Source organism: Sorex fumeus, unplaced genomic scaffold (genome assembly GCF_029834395.1).
Source record: "Sorex fumeus unplaced genomic scaffold, SorFum_2.1 ptg000036l, whole genome shotgun sequence".
NCBI lineage: Eukaryota > Metazoa > Chordata > Mammalia > Eulipotyphla > Soricidae > Sorex > Sorex fumeus.
In genome coordinates, this window is record NW_026606093.1 from 7,745,544 (window position 1) to 7,764,458 (window position 18,915).

General features: G+C 41.4%; 1 pseudogene; it reads right to left on the bottom strand.

Moving 5' to 3' along the window:
* LOC130027126 (cysteine-rich PDZ-binding protein-like) overlaps window positions 1-18,078 on the bottom strand; it is a 60,249-nt pseudogene extending 42,171 nt beyond the window's left edge.
* Between the last annotated feature and the right edge of the window lie 837 nt (window positions 18,079-18,915).

Genomic DNA, 18,915 nt, shown 5'->3' on the forward strand with positions numbered 1-18,915 from the left:
GAAACTCATTTTATTAAAAAATAAGCAGTGTATTTCAAGAAAATCTGAAAGGAAAGGCAGTCAGCAAGAAGCCTGTGCTCTGTGATGTTCAGAGAGTGGACGTGGATGCCCATCTCTCATCTCCACCCCGAACTACCCCCGCAGGCCAAGGCAGCTAGGGAAGAGGGAGGTGTTCACTCAGGGTGAGAAGCTCACTCATCCAAACTGGTGCAGTCCCCAATTTGGTATCTGCCTCTGGCCTGAGCAGTCTATTTCCAGTTTTTCTAGTCTAGGTGATTTTTCTTTTCTTTCTTTTTTTTTTTTTAGTGCTTTTTAATTAACCTCCATCACTTTACAACTTGATCACAGCCATTTCTGAACTCTTTCTGACTTTGTGATACCTGGTATATCTGCATCATACATATGCCCACACTAAGTATCCCTACCCAGTTCCTTAAGCATATACATATACATTTACATGTATATATATGTGTGTTTATATAAATATTTATATACATATGGCTACTGAATATTGTCAACTCCATGAAATCTGTCTATACGTGTCCCCTTTTCTTTTGACTAGCTCCTTTGTGATTTCAAAATGCAAGATTCTTTTGGCATAAGATTATTGCCAATAGGAGCTGGAGCAATAATATAGCAGGTATGGATTTTGCCTTGCACACAGACAACCCAAGTTCGATTCCCAGTATCCCAAATGGTCCCCCAAGCACCCTCAGGAGTTATTCCTGAGTGCAAAGCCAGGAGTAACCCCTGTGCATCACCAGGGGTGACCCAAAAAGAAAAAAAGAAAAGATTATTGCCAATATTTTAAATATAATGGATAATAGTGTTGGAAGCAATGAGCAGAGAGAGTGAGAAATATGTCCAAAATGCTTAGGAAGCAGAAATAAAATATGAGAATTTGAAGTTGATTATAAATTTTTATAGAGATTTTGGAAGAAGATCCTTTAAAAAAATTTCAGTTGTTAATTATTTAATTTATTTGGTTTTGTAATCCATATTTGCAAATTTTATTTATAAATTTGTTTAAGAACTTTCAATAATGTGCTTTGGTTTTTCCTAAAAGATGAAAATCCCAGTATGAGTCTTTTAGTTGAGATGCTTATCATAATCCAAAGGGCCTTCCTTCCCAGTAATCCTTTTCCTTGCCTTCAAATCTTCCTGTGGACCTCTAACCCTGCCCCATGGGGCCCTCCACCAACACTTTAGATCCAACACAGAATTGCAGCCTGTAAGACATGGGAGTATGGAGACTTTTGTCAAAAAAAATTTTCTGTACTTTGTCAATAGAAAACAAATGTTTTCACACATTTGCAAAATTCTAGAACACTCATCCACTTATACCATTATTTTATCTGCTGGAAAAATAGCACACATCTTGTTTCAGTAATTGTCTTCCAGATTTTTGATGCTCATAGCTGAAAATATGTCTAGATCATATAAGAGAATTTTGAGCCTTCAACACAACTGTTCCTGCATTGCAACCACAATCCCAGCTCCCAGCTGCTTTATGTATCCCCATGCTGTGTAACATCACCCAAGTTTCCTGCCTGGACAAGCAAGATGGCAACCTCTAAAGGTTTCTGTTGAGCCAACAGAAGTCTCAGGCCCCATAATTGCTTGTTCCCTTTCTTGTGCCACATTGCATCTGCTTCAAACCTGGACAAGCTTAACCCCACTTCTGAATGTTTCTGTCTATCCAGAACTGCATAGACAAGTTAGAAGGAATCCCTCGCTCAACTTCTTAACACTTTTGTCTATCCAGAACCAGGTGGCCACATTGAGGAGACCTCTCCCTACCTCACAACTCGCAGGCCTCACATGTGCATGTGTCTTCTTCAGTGAGCCCACTAACTCTGGTATGGCTCTGACTGCCCCAGGCACATCATGCTAATAATAACTTACTCCTAATTCATTCCATCTATCCTACAGAAGAAACTGACAAGGCAGTGATGGTAGCAAGAAATCAGAGAACACTAAGTTATAGCCATTGGAGAGGTAGGACTAATGACATTGAAAATCGCCATATAACCCAAAACTAGAACTTTAAACAATTATCTGACAGAGTGAAAAAGTGTTGAGCTAGGTCAGTGTGGAAGAAGAAGCGCAACACTCATCTGAGTCCCTCATCGAGCTCCCAGGAGGGAAAGCTGTGAACTACAAAGATTCACTCCCAGACTGCAGCAGGCTCAATGAATGAAAAGCTCACCACGACCAGTTAGTGAAGGTCCGATAGGTACTAACCAGCTCCAGAACATTTCAGATGATTACTCTAATGACATTATGATGATGGTGTTTAATGAGCTCAAAGAAACTATGGCATAGGACAAAAAAAATATGTGAGATTGGAAGTTAGGAAACTAGTTAAAAGAGAAAGAACTGGCTTGAAAGATGAAATACAAAAACTCAATGGAAGGCCTCTGCAGCAAGTTAACGACAGTTGAGGATAAAACCAGTGAACTCTACGATGAGATACAGAAAACCCTGGGAAAAAAGAGAAGATGAAAAAGTCTGAAAATAAATGACCAGCAAATCAGAAAACTGTGGGACATGAGGCTAGAGCAATAGCACAGCGGGTAAGGCATTTGCCTTGCATGCGGCCGACCCAAGTTCGACTCCCAGTATCCCCTATGGTCCCCCGAGCACCCCCAGGAGTAATTCCTGAGTGCAGAGCCAGGAGTAACCCCTGTGCATCTCAGGGTGTGAGCCAAAAAAGAAAAAAAACAACTATGGGACAGGTTTAAAATGAATAATATAAGAATCATCTGACTCCCTAAGAAATAATAAGGTCAATTGGATGAGTAAATACTAGTCAAAATAATCATAAAGGAGAATTTTCCAAAGTTGAGAAGTGTCTGTATACTTTTGGGCTGGAGCGATAGCACAGCGGGTAGGGCGTTCGCCTTACAAGCGGCCAACATGGCCGACCCGAGTTCGATTCCTCCGCCCCTCTCGGAGAGCCCGGCAAGCTACCGAGAGTATTCCATATGCCAGACACAGTAACAACAAAGTCTCCAATGGAGACGTTACTGGGCCCGCTCGAGCAAATCGACGATCAACGGGAGGGCCTTTACCTTTTTACCTTTTACTTTTATTCAGGAAACCCATTGGGTCCCAGCCTAAAGAGATGCAAAGATATTCCAGACACATCAAAATCAGAATGAGAAAAGTAAAGAGACTAAATGCAGGAAAACAGAAAAATCAAGAAGGGATTTACATAAAAAGGATCTTCTTTAAGATTCATAGCAGATTTATCAAGTGAGACTCTATGAACCAGAAGAAAATGGGGAGATAGTAAAAACAACACAAATAAAAACCTCAATGAAATGAACACCTCAAAATGAAGACCAAAAAATTTTTTAAAAAGATTTCATAATTGCACCTCAAAAAATCAGATACTTTGGAATTAGTTTAACGAAAGAGGTGAAAGAGTTATTTATATAAGGACAAACAAAAATAAAATAAGACACAAGGAAATGGAAACACATCTGTTCATGGATTGTAAGGATTTGATCACTTAACTTCTCATTAATCGTGGATTTGCTCGAGTGGGCGCCAGTAACATCTCCATTTGTCCCTGTCATGTGCTAGTGTAGCCCAATAGTGTCTGTTCGTTCTAGGAACACGAGCCTCAAACCGATCGTTCATGATCTTGATGAAGAAGTCTGACCATCAGGTAGGTGGGCGGCCACGCGGTCTTTTGGCATCCCATGGAATCCAGTCGGTAATGGCTCTAGTCCAGCGGTCGTCTCCAAATCTCATTACGTGTCCAGCCCATCTGATTTTTGACGCCTTGGCAAACGAGACAGCGTCCCTGATTCTTGATTGACAACGGAAGTCGAAACTCTGGATTCTTTCTCTCATTTGAGTGAAATGTGATACTCCAAGCCTAGCTCTTTCAATTCCTCTTTGGGAGACCCGAATAGCATTCTCATCCTGCCTGCATAGGGGCCAGGTCTTTGAAGCATATGTTAATGCAGGAAGAACAGTGGAATCAAAGAGATGTGCCCAGAGCCGGAGGTTCTTCGTCCTCTTAGCTATTTCTTCGATGCTCTTGAAGGCGATCAAGGAAGACCTCAAAGAGAGAAGAGCAGAAGTGCTAGTAGATGCGGCAGAAGCCGGGAAAAGTATTCGTAATGCCCGCCTGTCCTTCGCCAACTACAAGACCAAGACGACTGCTCTCCGACGTCCTGATGGGTCTATCACATCTTCCAGAAGGGCAATGGAGAAGATTATCCATGACTTCTACTCAAATCTCTTTGATAGCCATGTCCACTTGACGACATACCAAATTCCACAGGATGGTATGTCATTCCCAATGTTCTCCCTTCCGAAATCTGATATGCCATTTCGTCAGTAATGAAACAAACAGCACCCAGCCCAGACAAGGTCAGACCTGAACACCTGAAGAACCTGCCATCAGTACTCATCAATACGCTGGCTTGGCTCTTCACACGCTACCTGTCTGAATGCAAGGTTCTGTCCCAGTGGAAAACCAGCAGGACTGTACTACTGGACAAGATGGGAGACATCCACGACATTAGTAACTATCACCCGATCCGCTTATTGTCTGTCATCTACCAGTTGTTCACTCGAGTCATCCTAAATAGGATTTGCAGAACATTAGATGAAGGACAACCATGCAAGCAAGCTGGATTCCGCAAAGGATTCAGCACCATCAACCATATCCACACGATAACCAAGCTCATTGAGGTTTCTCGGGAGTTCAAGATGCCATTCTGTCTAACGTTCATTGATTTAAAGAAGGCCTTTGATTCTGATGAGACTGAAGCGGTCATTGAAGCCCTAGCCAATCAGGGCATTCAAACTCAATACATCAGGATCCGATCCTCTGTGAGCTCTATTACGGATTCATTACCAGGATCTCACCATTCTACAAAGAAGTAATCATTGATGTCAAGAGAGGGGTTCAGCAGGGTGATACCATTTCACCGAAACTCTTCAGTGCCACCCTCGAGAACATCATGCGACGACTGGAATGGGAAGGAATGGGAGTGAAGATAGATGGTCGGCAACTACACCACCTCTGCTTTGCTAATGACATTGTTTTAATAACACCAAACATTAGCCAAGTGGCACAAATGCTGGCCAACTTCGACTGTGAGTGTGGAAAGGTCAGACTACAGCTGAATCTTACAAAGACAATGTTTATGAGAAACAGCCTCGTTCCTGACGCTCCATTCGCTCTCAACGGAACGACCATCTCTGAATGCAACAGTTATGTGTACCTAGGTTGAGAAGTCAACATGACAAATGACCTGGCACCTAAGCTGCACAGGAGGAAGAGAGTGGCTTGTAAGGATTAGTATTATCAAAATTATAATCCTAACCAAAGCAATATACAGATTCTATTTAGTCCCCACAAAAATATTCATGCAAAATTTTAAAGAAATTTTAAAGAAATTATGATATGCAAAATATCACATAAATGATATGAAAATTAAACTTAAAATCAATTATATTGAGAAAACAGACAAAACCCTTCATGACATGGAATCTATAGGTATCTTCAATGATTCATTCAATTGCACTGGCCAAGAAAATGAAAGCAAATGTATGCAAATGGGACTATATAAAGTTTAGAAGCTCTTTTCACTGCAAAAGAAACAATGATCATAATAAAAAGACAATCCATAGACTGGGAGAAAAGATTTTCCCTCCATTCTTCTGACAAAGAGTTCATATCCAAGATATATTAAACACTATTTAAACTTAACAGCAACAACAACAACAAAATCAAACCCTCCAAAAGTGGGGAGAAGAGATTAATAGAAATGCCATAAAGAATATACACAAATAGCCAATAGATATATGAAAAACAGTTTGTATCACTGTTCATCAGAAAAATTTAAATAAAAACATCAGTAAGATACCATCTCACACAGTTAGACTGACACACATCAAAATAACCAGTTCTTGTATGGCTATGGGAAAATGCAACCTTTATCCATTGTCAGTGGATATGTCAACTTGCTCAACCTTTCTGGATATTAATATTGACACTTATTTAAAAAAAAAGACTGAGCTTCCATATTTCACCCAGCAATTCTACTTCTGGGCATCTACCAAAATCTGAGAAAGCCCCAAAACTCTATTCAGAAAAGACATCTGCACTCCTCTGCTCATTGTAGCTCTGGTCACAATAGCTAAAATTTGAAAACAGCCCAAGTGTCCCAGAACAAATGACTAGATAAAGAAAGAGGTACGTATACACAATTAAATTTTCTCAGCTAAAACCAGAAGACAAGATCGGGCACGTTCAGGGTGGTATGGCCGTAGCAATAGCAAAGTGGTAGGGTGTTTGCCTTACAAGCAGCCAACATGGCCGACCCAAGTTTGATTCCTCCGCCCCTCTCAGAGAGCCCGGCAAGCTACCGAGAGTATCTTGCTCGCACAGCAGAGCCTGGCAAGATACCCGTGACGTATTCGATATGCTAAACACAGTAACAACAAGTCTAATGATGGAGACGTTACTGGGCCCGCTCGAGCAAATCGATGAACAACGGGAGGACCGTGACTGTGACAGTGAAAACCAGAAGACAATTATCATGTAATTTGCTGCAATGTAGAAGATATGCTGAGGAAATTCAGCCAGAAAGAGAAAGACAGATTCAGAATGATCTTTCTCATTTTGGATATAAAGAAACATGGAATGACATGTGTTGAGATGTGGGCGGGGGAGGTGCGGGCGAAGTGTTAAGGTAGGGGTAGGTCTGAGGAGGAGATTTGGAGACAATGCCAGAGGGTAATGGACAAACTGGTGAGAGTGTGATGTTGGAATATTGGATGCATGTAATTCTACTAAAGACAAGATTGTAAATTATAAAGCAGAGTTACTAAGTTTTTTTACTTAATTAAAAAGAAAAAAGAATTTTGAGAAGGGCTGGAGATGTGACTCCAGTCGTAGAGCATATACTTCGCATGTGCAAAGTTTTAGGTTCAATCTCTGACACCCAATGCCTCCCACCCACAAGCAATGTTAGGTATGGCCTGTATTTTTCAGAAAATGAGACTTGACTATAGTTTAATGATAGACTGTACGCCCTGTAAATATGAAATGACAACTTCTGTTTCTGCCACCCCCTCCATATGTGAGTTCCAGATCCTGGAAAACTATATTCTGTCTCTGGAGCACCGTGACCAAATATGTGTGAGCTCCACAACAAAGTAAGTATGATGCCTGATCCTAACAACAACAAAGGGAAGGAAGGGGTAATAAAAATAAAATAATTTTGAAGTAAAAAAATATTCTTCACAATCTGAATATCTAACATTTATGTTCAACTACTGCCCTACACTGTAGCATCGTCCTCCCATTGTTCATCAATTTGCTCAAGCGGGCACCAGTGACGTCTCCATTGTGAGACTTGTTGTTACTGTTTTTGGCATATCGAAAACGCTAATGGGAGCTTTCTAGGCTTTACTGTGCAGGCGGGATACTCTCAGTAGCTTGCCAGACTATCCAAGAGGGACAGAGGAATCGAACCCAGATTGGCCGCGTTCAAGGCAAATAACCTACCCGCTGTGCTATTGCTCCAGCCCTCAAGATGTACTGTAGCACTGTCCTCCCATTGCTCATCGATTTGCTCGAGAGGGCACCAGTAACGTCTCCATTGTAAGACTTGTTACTGTTTTTGGCATATCAATTACGCTAAGGGAGCATGCCAGGCTCCGCCGTGCAGGCAGGATACTCTCGGTAGCTTGCCGGGCTCTCCAAGAGGGATAGAGGAATCAAACCTGGGTCAGCCACATGCAAGGCAAACGCTCTACCAAGTGTGCCTCAATATCTACAAATACAATAATATTAGCAGGTAAGCATGATAGTTAAAAGTGAGGTTAAATTTTTAAAAAATTAGATATCATTTGAAAGTAAGTCCAGAATCACATAAATGAATGCATAACCAAAATAAATCACCAGTAACTTGTCAATATATAGCTTATGCACCGTATTCTTAAAAAAGTGGAGCTCTGAGCGCACAGAGCATTGATAGCTGTGAGTCAACGATGAGGTAGAAAAAGACAGAAACTAATTGAGATATCTGAACCACTGAGATGAGACTGGGGCATATAGCATCAAAGGCCTGTGATGGAAGTGAGGAAAGATCTTCCATTGTGGATAAAATGGAATGTGCTTCAGGGAAACAGCCCAGGAGGGGATTTCCTTGATCCTTGGGAAATCCCTGGTCTGCAGTTCCCTTTTCTTCCAGGATCTTTCCCTGTAAAAACCCTTTCTTGTGAACAAGAAGAAGGTTGCTTTGAGGACACGAGCGGGACATCTTCCAACATGCAAGCTGATTGACTATAAAGCTCTTTGTCAACCTGCTCTTGTTTTATTAACTCTCTAGTGGAATTGACAGTGGAATTGAGCCTTTATAGTAACAATATGGCACAGATGGGGCCTGAGAGATAGCAAAGAGGGTGCTTGTCTTGCATGTGGCGAACCCAGGAGCTATCCCCCACCTGAAAAGCAGCAGCTTTCCTAAGCACAGAATCTGGGGTAACATCTGAGCATAGCTAGATATGTCCCCAAAACAAACAAACAAGCAAAAAGCACAAGTTGACAAAACCAGCCAGGAGTGGGACTTTGTGTTAGGAGCTGATCTGTATCAGAACTTTTGAATGTACTTTTCTTTGCCTTAGGGCTATCCCCTCTGATTCTTGGCAAGTGCCTATTGCCTCTTGTGCCGCTCCCTAAGGATCAGATAAACAGTAACCTTTAATTTGGTTGATCATGTTTGTGCACATGAGCGCATAGAAGAGACCACTTATGGGTCTGTAAATGGGGAAACTTGCTCTGGGTGTACACTCAAGACACTCTATTCTACTGTGTAGGCCTTTCTTTGTGGCCCTGAGGCAATTACAATGTTCTCTAGAACTGGGAATAATTGTGACTTTTAACCATTCTCTGTGAATGAATTCATCACTCTGTGTGTGGCCACTTAATTTTGCAATTTCCCAGCAAAAAAAAAAAAGAAAAGAAAAGAAAAAGCACACAGAGCAAAGGCAATTTTGATTTAAAAGCTACTTTACTGCCACCTAAGAACTCTGTAACGTTGAAGCCTGATTAGAGTTAAGTGGAACCCATGGAGTTCAGACGAATCTGCTTTAAATAGTTAGCAAACAGAATAAAGTGAATCATTACTGGGGTCAGAGCGATATGCAAATTAGTACATGTAGGCTTCTAGATGTTCCTTAACTAGAAAAACTGTATCCTCCTACCCACCCCATGAGCCACCATACTTTGGGGAGAGACTGGGTGGATGCTTTTCATCTGGCTTTGATTTTCAGGTTTGTCAATGAATTGAGGGCTTGGAAATTTCTTTTTATGCTCTCTTCTTAGTTTTATGTGTTGTAGAGATTGAAGTTTTATCTTTTCTGTTGTTAATAAAGAAAACTAAAAATAAGAACTATCAGTAGATTGTCATACAAACTATTAACATATTATTAATCTTTATGTCCTGTCTTATAATGGTGGTTGATCTTTTGGTTAAGCAACAACAACAAAAAATTCTGGTGTTTATGGATCACAGTAAAAAAAAAATTCTGAACTGCTTTATGCAAAAAAAATATTTTTCAATCTAAATATCTTATTTTTAAAAAATCTACTTATATATTTAAATTACAAATACTCATCTTAAATAAATAGACTCCTCGCCACCATCTTTCTGAGATTTCTGCAACGGGATGAGAATAAGGTCTCATCAATCTTTTGCTTGGTCTCCCAGTCTGAAGAAACACAGAGTTGAGAGTGCTGTATCCTATCCAAAGCTCACAGAAATAAATATGGTCCTATTTCTTTCTTTTTAATACAAGATTTACTTTGCACACTGATTGTGTTTTACAGCTGCAAACTCACTAACCATAACTGAATGACGCCTGTTTCAGTGACAGGTTTACCGGCCAGTGAGAAGTGACGAGAAGGCATCAGCCAGAGTGAGCACCACCAAATGCGAAAGAGCACAATCATTTATCTATGTTTGCCAGGGCCGCTGGGGTGGGGGTGGGCTTATTTTATTGACATATAATGCAGCATGCTGGTGGGGTTTACCATTGATTTCATTTGTACTTAGTTATGTTGGTCAGTATAAGAGGACACATTTCAGGTTCTTCTTTCTTGAATATTGGTTTTAAGTAAATAGAGTTAAATGGTTCATTAATCTGCTAATTGGTTGCCTATAAAAACACATGCAGTCTATTATTAAAAAAAAGAAAATTGTTTAAAAAAATGCTATTGAGTAACCACTTCACTGAAAAAGATAGAAAACTAAACTTTTAGAAAAAATTGGTTTTGGATATTTTATTCCTTTAAAGCTGTGAAGTCTAATTTCTAGTTTCATAACCTTTAAGACCTAGGATATGTTGATGTCGATGGGCCCCACAGGTGGATTATGTGAAGTGGGGAGGAGAATGATGGTCCTTTCTCCTGATACTCCTCTGCGACCTGGACCCAGGATTACTAGGTTTCTGTCTTACCTAGCAGAAAAGAAACTCAGGAGTAGAGGAGCAGTGATGTAAAACAGATTTTATTTGGATGTTTTGAAGGGAAGGAGGGGGAGAAAATGGGAGAGAGAGAGAGAGAGAGAGAGAGAGAGAGAGAGAGAGAGAGAGTGACACGCTCAAGAGAGAACCCAGGCTCCTCCAAGGGCAGAGAGATCCCCTACACATATCCCAGCCTTAGACATGAAAGCATAGAAGTACACATGGAAGTACACATCTCAAGAGGGAAGATGCATGCAATACATGTGCTCAGCCAGGTGGGCTCAAGCAGCACATGGGTTCAGGCAGCAAATGTGTACCCTTCGTTTGTTCAAGGTGGCTTTTATAGTTTCTCCAACCTGGGGAAACCCACATGGGGTTTCTACTTAGGTAAAAGTCTGGTTGCTAAGGAGGTCGCCAAGGTGGGTAGGGTTGGGAGTCATCATGGTCTTCTTTGAAATTCCTTCCCCAGCCTTTTGTTTCTGCTAGAGTTTCTGGGGTGGGGGTGGGGGGGGCGCGGAGAGAGGGCAGGACACGGGGCCCAGCCTTCTCTGGGTCTGTTGCTGACACCAGGTGGACAGGTGAGGGTCTTATCAGGACTTAGTTACTGTTTTCTACAAGGTTGGTTTTCAAAACTTAAGGGCTATTACTTCCCAGGAAATTTACTATCATTGCCGTGAAAGGGGGCCTTCCCCATCTGCCTGCCTGCCTACATCAAGATCATAATCAAGAAGAGATAACTGAAGAAGAGAATACTAAAATTTAGAGTCTCTGTTATAAATCTACGAAAATAAAAATGTTTTTAGTGGATCAAAGATATATAGAAAATAAAATTTTTAGAGTTAAAAAGAATGTATGAAAGTGTGTAGGGCACTGGCCTTGCATGTGGCTAACCCTGGTTCAATTCCCAGCATCCCATATGGTCCCCCTTGCACCACCAGAAGTAACCCCTGAGCACTGCTGTATGTGACCCCCCCCAAACAAAAAAAAACTGAAAATAAATAACTAAATAAAAATAAAAGAGGAATGTAGGAGAAATTCTTACTGAAAATCTTTTGACTTCAAAAATTATTAATTCACAAATATTTTGTTCTACTTTGAATAGAAACTGCTTAAATCTTTACTTTGGCTTTACTTGAACAAAATCATCCTCTCCTTAACTTCCTTTCAGTCAGACAAATGTTTATAGAACTTACTATGTTCCATAGATTTATTTAAATTTTAAAAATAAAAAGGCTGCCTGCAAGGCAAATCCTTACCTCTGTCCCACCACTCTGGCCCCAATAGTAGTAATTTCTAAAGTTGTATTGGTTTTCACATTTCAAACAGTCTCAGTAAAATAATTATTTCCCAAATTATCTACAACAAAAAGATAGAATATTATTGTATGCTCACAAAATTGGAGGTTGGGGGGATGGCACTCACCACGTGTATTTGGTGGCCATGAGGCGTTTCCCCATTGTGTCTTGCCACCGCAAATAGACGCATGAGGGAGAGAACAGGGAAGCCAAGTTAGATGGTGATCAGTCGCCCTTTTTTTCAATCTCTGTCCTGTCATTTATTCCTTTCTCCCCACACGCCTATTCCAATTTCACTGAACACCCCATTCCAGTCTCACATTGCCCTCTCATTCCCATCACCTACTTTTCCTCATCCTAGTCTCCCTGTGCCCAGTCTTGCTACCTTAGTCAATAGCCCAATCTCCAAGGTTGGGAGTAGCAACTAGACATCAGTCAGATAGCACAACCAACATATGTAAAGCCCTTCCTTCCAGGAAGCTTCTTCTAAGATAAAGATCTTATTCTGCTAGGAGATCCGCTTAAGGGTGGAATTTCATCTAAAGGAATATTTCTCCTTTCCTTAATCTATATCTATTTAAATAATTTAAATTCACTTCTTAATCTTTCTAGTCATTTTTTCTGGACACAGTAAGAGATATATTAAGCTTATAGGGTAGCTCTCTTGGGGACATCTCGCTATAGATTCCAGACTGCCATCCTCATGCCCGATTAGTCCTTCCTAACCTTAGCAGGATCTTTGTCCAGTCACTTCTCTTTGGGTCGTGACAGAGTTAGTCCATGACCGTGCACTTAACTCATTATAAATTTATGGCATTTGGCTTGTCCCATTTCAATGTCAGGGTAGCTTACCATTTGCCCTGGGTCCACCGGTGCCTTTGTTGGGCCCCTGCCTTTGGGATGCTAGGAACCAAGGGCAACTGAGGCTTAAGTCAAGTAAACATGACACATGCTCAGGAATAAATAACTCCCAAGTTATAAAAGCACAGCATTGTCTTCCTGTGTCTATACAAAAAAAGGACGTTTCTCTAAAGTAAACTATGCAAAGGACATAAAAGAAAGAGAAAAGCAATATTTCACTTACAAATACAAAATCCAGAGTCCTTAGATGGATCTGACCTTACAAGTCACTGGGTCTGATTTGGGGACATAGGTGATTAACAGATAGGGGAAGCAGAGCACAGAGAAGTTAAAGATGAATACCAAGGAAATGGGAGTGCATCTGGAGCACTACCCATTACAAGTGATGGGTATTACTCAGTAAATCTAAGCTCCCTGTGACAAGGGAGAATGAACAAGCCAATGTTATCCACAGGTGCACAATGTTGCAACAAAAATTAAATGAACTCTTCACCAAAAGTACTTGACCCAGCCAGACTCTCATTCAGATTTGAAGGAACAATGCACAACTTCACAAATAAACAATCACTGATGAATTTCATAGACTCAAAACCAATATTACAAAAAGAATTAAACAGGCTACTTTAATGCAAGACAAGAACCACAAACACTCTAAACTCCTGCAGAAAGATGACACAGAATTCCATGACAACTATATCTCTTAAAGTGGACCAAATGCACCAATTAAGAGTCAAGGTAGGATGGATTACAAAATTGAACCCAACACTCTACTGACTGCAAGAGACACATTTGAACAGCCAGAGCAAACAGATTAAGGTCAAAGTTGGAGGACAATTCTTCAAGCAAACAGCCCACTCAAAAAAGGCTGAGGGTCATAAAGCTCAGGCTGAAAAAGTTATATGAGATAGAAAAGGTCATTTCTTAAGGATCAAGAAATACATATATACAACAGGAAGAACTCACACTTCTGAACATATGAGCGCCTATTGAGTGACTGGTAAAATACTTAAAAACAACTCCTTAAGACTTGAAGAAAGACGTTGATAGCAACAGAATAGCAAATGGAGATTTCAACACTGTCTTGTCCTTGACAATAGAGTTATCGGTGTCCCTGTCAACATTAACTTGGCCATGAGCATTGATTCATTCAAATGCCTAACAACCTGAATCAGATGATTACGCTTGAATAGATGTGGCTCACCGCCATCAGTTTCTATCTTCATCATCTACGCACCAACATCCAACTACGATGAAGAAGAAATTGAGAAGCTCTACAAAGAGCTGGAGAAGTTCTATAAAGAATACCACACCTTCTACAAGATCATTGTTGTTTTAATGCCAATATAGGACCGAGAAAGTCACCCGAAGAACTCCACATCAGGATCCAAGGCCTAGAATGGAACGAACAGGGTAAGAGACTGTCTGAGTTCATCATGTCAACCAAGACCATTCACGGCAGGTAACTCACAACTCCAGAAGGTGAAATATAAACGTTGGACATTGGAGTCTCCTGGTGGAAAATTCCACAAAGAAATTGACCACATAATATTCAATCATTGGTTTTGCCTGACTGATGTCACTGTTGTCCCAAAATTCCAAATGGGATCGAACCACTGTCTCCTTCGTGAAAAATTCTACATCATGGAGTGGGGAGAAAGGATTGCAAAGTTTAAGAAGATAACTCCCAGAATGGCCACCAACTGGGAGCTCTTTGGCACTGTTGCGGCATCGTAGGAAGATGCCATCATTGACAACATCGACAAGGAATATGATTGACTGTCTCAGCACCTCCATGACTGCATGAGGAATGCTGAGGGTGTGAAAACCACAAAAAAAGACACCTGTCATCAGAAACTCTCGAGCTCATTCAACAACATGGTTTCCCGCAAGCCTCACGCAACCACAAGCTAATGGCCAAGCTCGCGAAACTGTGCAGAGAAGCGATAAAGACCTCAAAGAGAGAAGAGCAGCAGTGTTGGCTGATGTGGCAGAAGCCAGGAAAAGTATTCAAATGCTCCCCTGTCCTTCAACAACTACAAGACCAAGATGACTGCCCTCTGACGTCCTAATGAATTTACCACATCTTCCAGAAGGGCAATGGAGAAGATTATCCATGACTTCTACTCATATCTCTTCGATAACCATGTCCACCTGTCCACAAACCAAATTCCACAGGATGGATATGTAGTTCCCAACGTTCTCCCTTCCAAAATTCGACACACCATTTTGTTGGTAAAGAAGTGTACAGCACCCAGTCCAGACAAGGCCAGACCCGAACACCTGAAGAATCTGTCGCCAGTACTCGTCAATACACTGGCTCAGCTCTTCACACACTACCTGTCTGAGTGCAAGATTCTGTCCCAGTGGAAAACCAGCAGGACTGTTCTACTATACAAGAAGGGAGACTTTGGCAACTATCACCTGATCTGCCTATTGTCGGTCGTCTATAAGTTGTTCACTCAAGTCATCCTGAATAGGATTGGCAGAACACTTGATGAAGGACAACCATGCAAGCAAGCCAGGTTCCGAAAAGGATTCAGCATTATCAACCATATCCACATGATATCCAAGCTCACTGAGGTTTCTTGGGAGTTCAAGCTACTGCTCTGTCTAATGTTCATTGATTTAAAGAAGGCCTTTGATTCTATTGAGACTGAAGCAATCTTCAAAACCCTAGCCAAACAGGGTGTTCAAACTCAGTACATCAAGATCCTCTTTGAACTGTATTATGGATTCTCCACCAGGATCTCACTATTCTACAAGGAAGCAATCATCCATGTCAAGAGAGGGGTTCGGCAGGGTGATACCATTTCACCGATACTCTTCAGTGCCACCCTCGAGTACATCATGCGATAACTGGAATGGGAAGGAATGGAAGGGAAGATAGACAGTTGTCAACTATACCACCTCCACTTCACTGATGACATCGTTCAAATAACACCAAACATTAGCCAAGCGGCACAAATGCTGGCTGACTTCAACCGTGAGTGTGGAAACGTCGGACTGCAGCTGAATCTCACAAAGACAATGTTCATGAAAAATGAACTAATCCCTGACGTTACATTTGCTCTCAACAGAAAGAACATATCTGAATGCAGCAGCTATGTGTACCTGGGTCGAGAACTCAACATGAGGAACAACTTGGTGCCAGAACTGTACAGGAGGAAGATGGCTGTATGGAGCACCTTCAAGAGCATCGAAGAAGTTGTAAAGAGGATGAAGAACCTCCGGCTCTGGGCACATCTTTTAGTTTCCACCGATTTTTCTGCACTAACATATGCCTCAGAAACCTGGGGCCTACAAAAACAGGACGATAACGCTATTCAGGTATCCCAAAGAGGAGCTATGCTTGGAATATCACATTTCACTCAAGTGAGAGAAATAATCCAGAGTCCCAACCTCCATCGACGATCAAGAATCAAGGACACTGTCTTTTTTGCCAAGGCGTCAAAAATCAGATGTACTAGACCAGTAATGCGGCTTAGAGACTACCACTGGACTAGAGTTATTATCAGCTGGATTCCACGGGATGTCAAAAGGAAACATGGCCGCCCACCTATGAGATGATCAGACTTCTTCATCAAAACCCTGAACAAACAGTTTGAGGCTCTTCGTGTTCCTGGAGTGAGAAGATGTCATTGGGCTACAATAGCACACAACAGGAACGAATAGAGGTGTTACTGGTGCCTGCTTGAGCAAATCAATGAATAATGGGATGATAAGTGATACAAGTGATTGAGGGACCAGCAAAATACTTTAAAACAACTCCTTAAGACTTGAAGAAAGACATTGATAGCAACATAATAATAAATAAAGGTTTAAACACCGCTTTGTCACCTCTTGGTACATCAACTCAACTAAAGCTCAGGAAGGAAATACTTTATTTGAAGGAAAAAATGAAAGAGATGGGGCTAGTAGATGTATACAGGACACTTCCTCCTCAAAGGTTTGATGTCGGTGGGCCCCACTGGTGACTTATGTGAGGCAGGGAAGAAAGACAGTCAATTACTTTTGCCTTCTACCTCTACCAGCCTAGCCCCGCTGGAAAGACTAGGACTGATAAAGTCCACAATGATCCCCTGCTCTAATGGGCCCGAGCCCCCACCAGCTCCACCAGGATGTGTCAAGCCACACCTGATATCAGCTTGGTCTTCTAGGCAGGGGAGTTGATCCCCACCACCAGATTTCTCGGGGAACCATGGACTCAGTTTGGAGTGAGGATTTGCTCTTTGCAAGAAAGGAGAAGCCAATCCCAGGACTTACCCAGGGCCTTGGAGTTCTTATCTAACCTCCCAGAGAAGAATTCCAGGAGTAGACAACCAATGAAGTGAAACAGATTTTATTTGAAGGTTTTGAAGGAAAGGAGGCAGAGAGTGGGAAAGGGTAGAATAACGCACTCAAGAGAGAGCGCAGGCTTCCCCCAAAGATGGAGAAGCCTTGAATGACCTTGAAGGTCGAATTTTATATGCACATTCTCGGGTTGCCTTGGTCTGGAGTTTTCTGCTGGAGGTGGGAGTTTGATCAGATATTGTCACGAAGGGACAGCTTTGAAGCTTCCAGTGAATCTCTTTCAGTTTGATTGCAGTTCTCATCTCTGCTGAAGTCTGTCACCTCTATCCAGACTTCTCAGTGTCTGTTACTGGCACGAGGTGAGCCAGGTGGAGCCTCAGTTCCTGTTTTCAGCAAAGTTGGCTTTTGCAACTGCAGGGCTATCAGGTATTATTACTTCCCAGGAATTTACTGCCATTGTGTTCGGAGGGAGCCTTCCCTATTAGCCTGCCTGCCTACATCAGGCTGAATATATATTCATCCCCAATGCACATGGGATATTCCTTAAGGTATACCACATGCTGGAACATAAAATAGATTTCCTCCAAGTCAAGAGCATAAAAAATCATACCAACTATCAGCTCAGAACATGATGCACTGAAAGTAGAAGGTAATCACAAACAGAAGTGGAGAAACTCACACACCTGAAAGTTAAATAACTTGTTACTGAACATCCAGAGAACAGAAGAAGTCAAAGAGAAAGTAAAATATTCATGAAAATAAAGGAGAATGAGGAGCATAACTACAAGAACTTGTGAGATAAAGCAAAAGTGATGTTAAGAGAAAGTTTATTGCTGTGCAAGTATTCATTAGGGAGAAAGAAAAGACACGCATATGTAACTTGAGTTAAGAAGCTGCAAGGGTATCCTGCATACCAGTTTACCTCCTATCAGCACTCAGATTTTATCCAGAGTGATCATTTCCAACTATAATTGTCATAGTGTTCCCTCCTCTGTCTTAACTATCTTTCCCCTTTACCCTTTGTGGCAAAATTAATAACCATGGGCAAATCCACCAGAAACAGTCCACCATTGTTTCTGTCTTCTTTGACATACTTTCTTGAGAAAGTTCCTGTTCCTCTCTTCTCCCCCATTTCTTGATAAGGCTATTTGGGTTTTTTCTTGTAATAATTCTATTATTGCCTTATATATCTTGGATATTAGGCCCTTATCAGATGAGTGCTGGGTAAAAAATATCTGCCATCCCGTGGGTTGTCTTTGTATTTTGGTCATTATTTCCTTTCAAATGCAGAAGCTCCTTAGTTTAATATAATCCCATTTGTTTATCTTTGCTTCCAGTTGTTTTATCAGTTATGTTTCATCCTTGAAGATGAATTTAACTTCAATATCATGGATAGTTCTGCCAACATTTACCTCTAAGTAACTTACATCTTCAGGTCTAAATCAAGGTCATTAATTCATTTTATTTCATTTTTGTGCATGGACTTGTAAAGAGGTCTCAAGTTTATTTTTGCATGAAACTGAACAGTTTTCCCAGCACCACTTGCTAAAGTGGCTTTTCTTTTCCCCTTCATATATTTTTTTAATCTTATCAAAGATTTATTTGAAGACCTCCAGAACCTAGCCACAGCTATGCTCAAGGCCACTCTTCCACATGCTCAGACGAGCCTCATGCATGAAGGAAAAGGCAGAGGAATCTAGGTGTGCAGGACCCGGGGCTGAGATCTCCAAGCCTGCTAGGATCGGGACTGGGCCTCCTCCACCCAGATTCCCCATTTTCCAGTAGCTAGGCAGTCACACCCACAAACTGTCCCTGGTGCCATGCAATCCCATCAAGAAGCAGCCACGCGACTTCCTATAGTCTAGTTCTCCCTCTCAGAGAACCTGGCAAGCTACTGAGAGTATCCTGCCTGCAGGACACTCATGGCAGAGCCTGACAAGCTCCCTGTGGCATATTTGATATGCCAAAA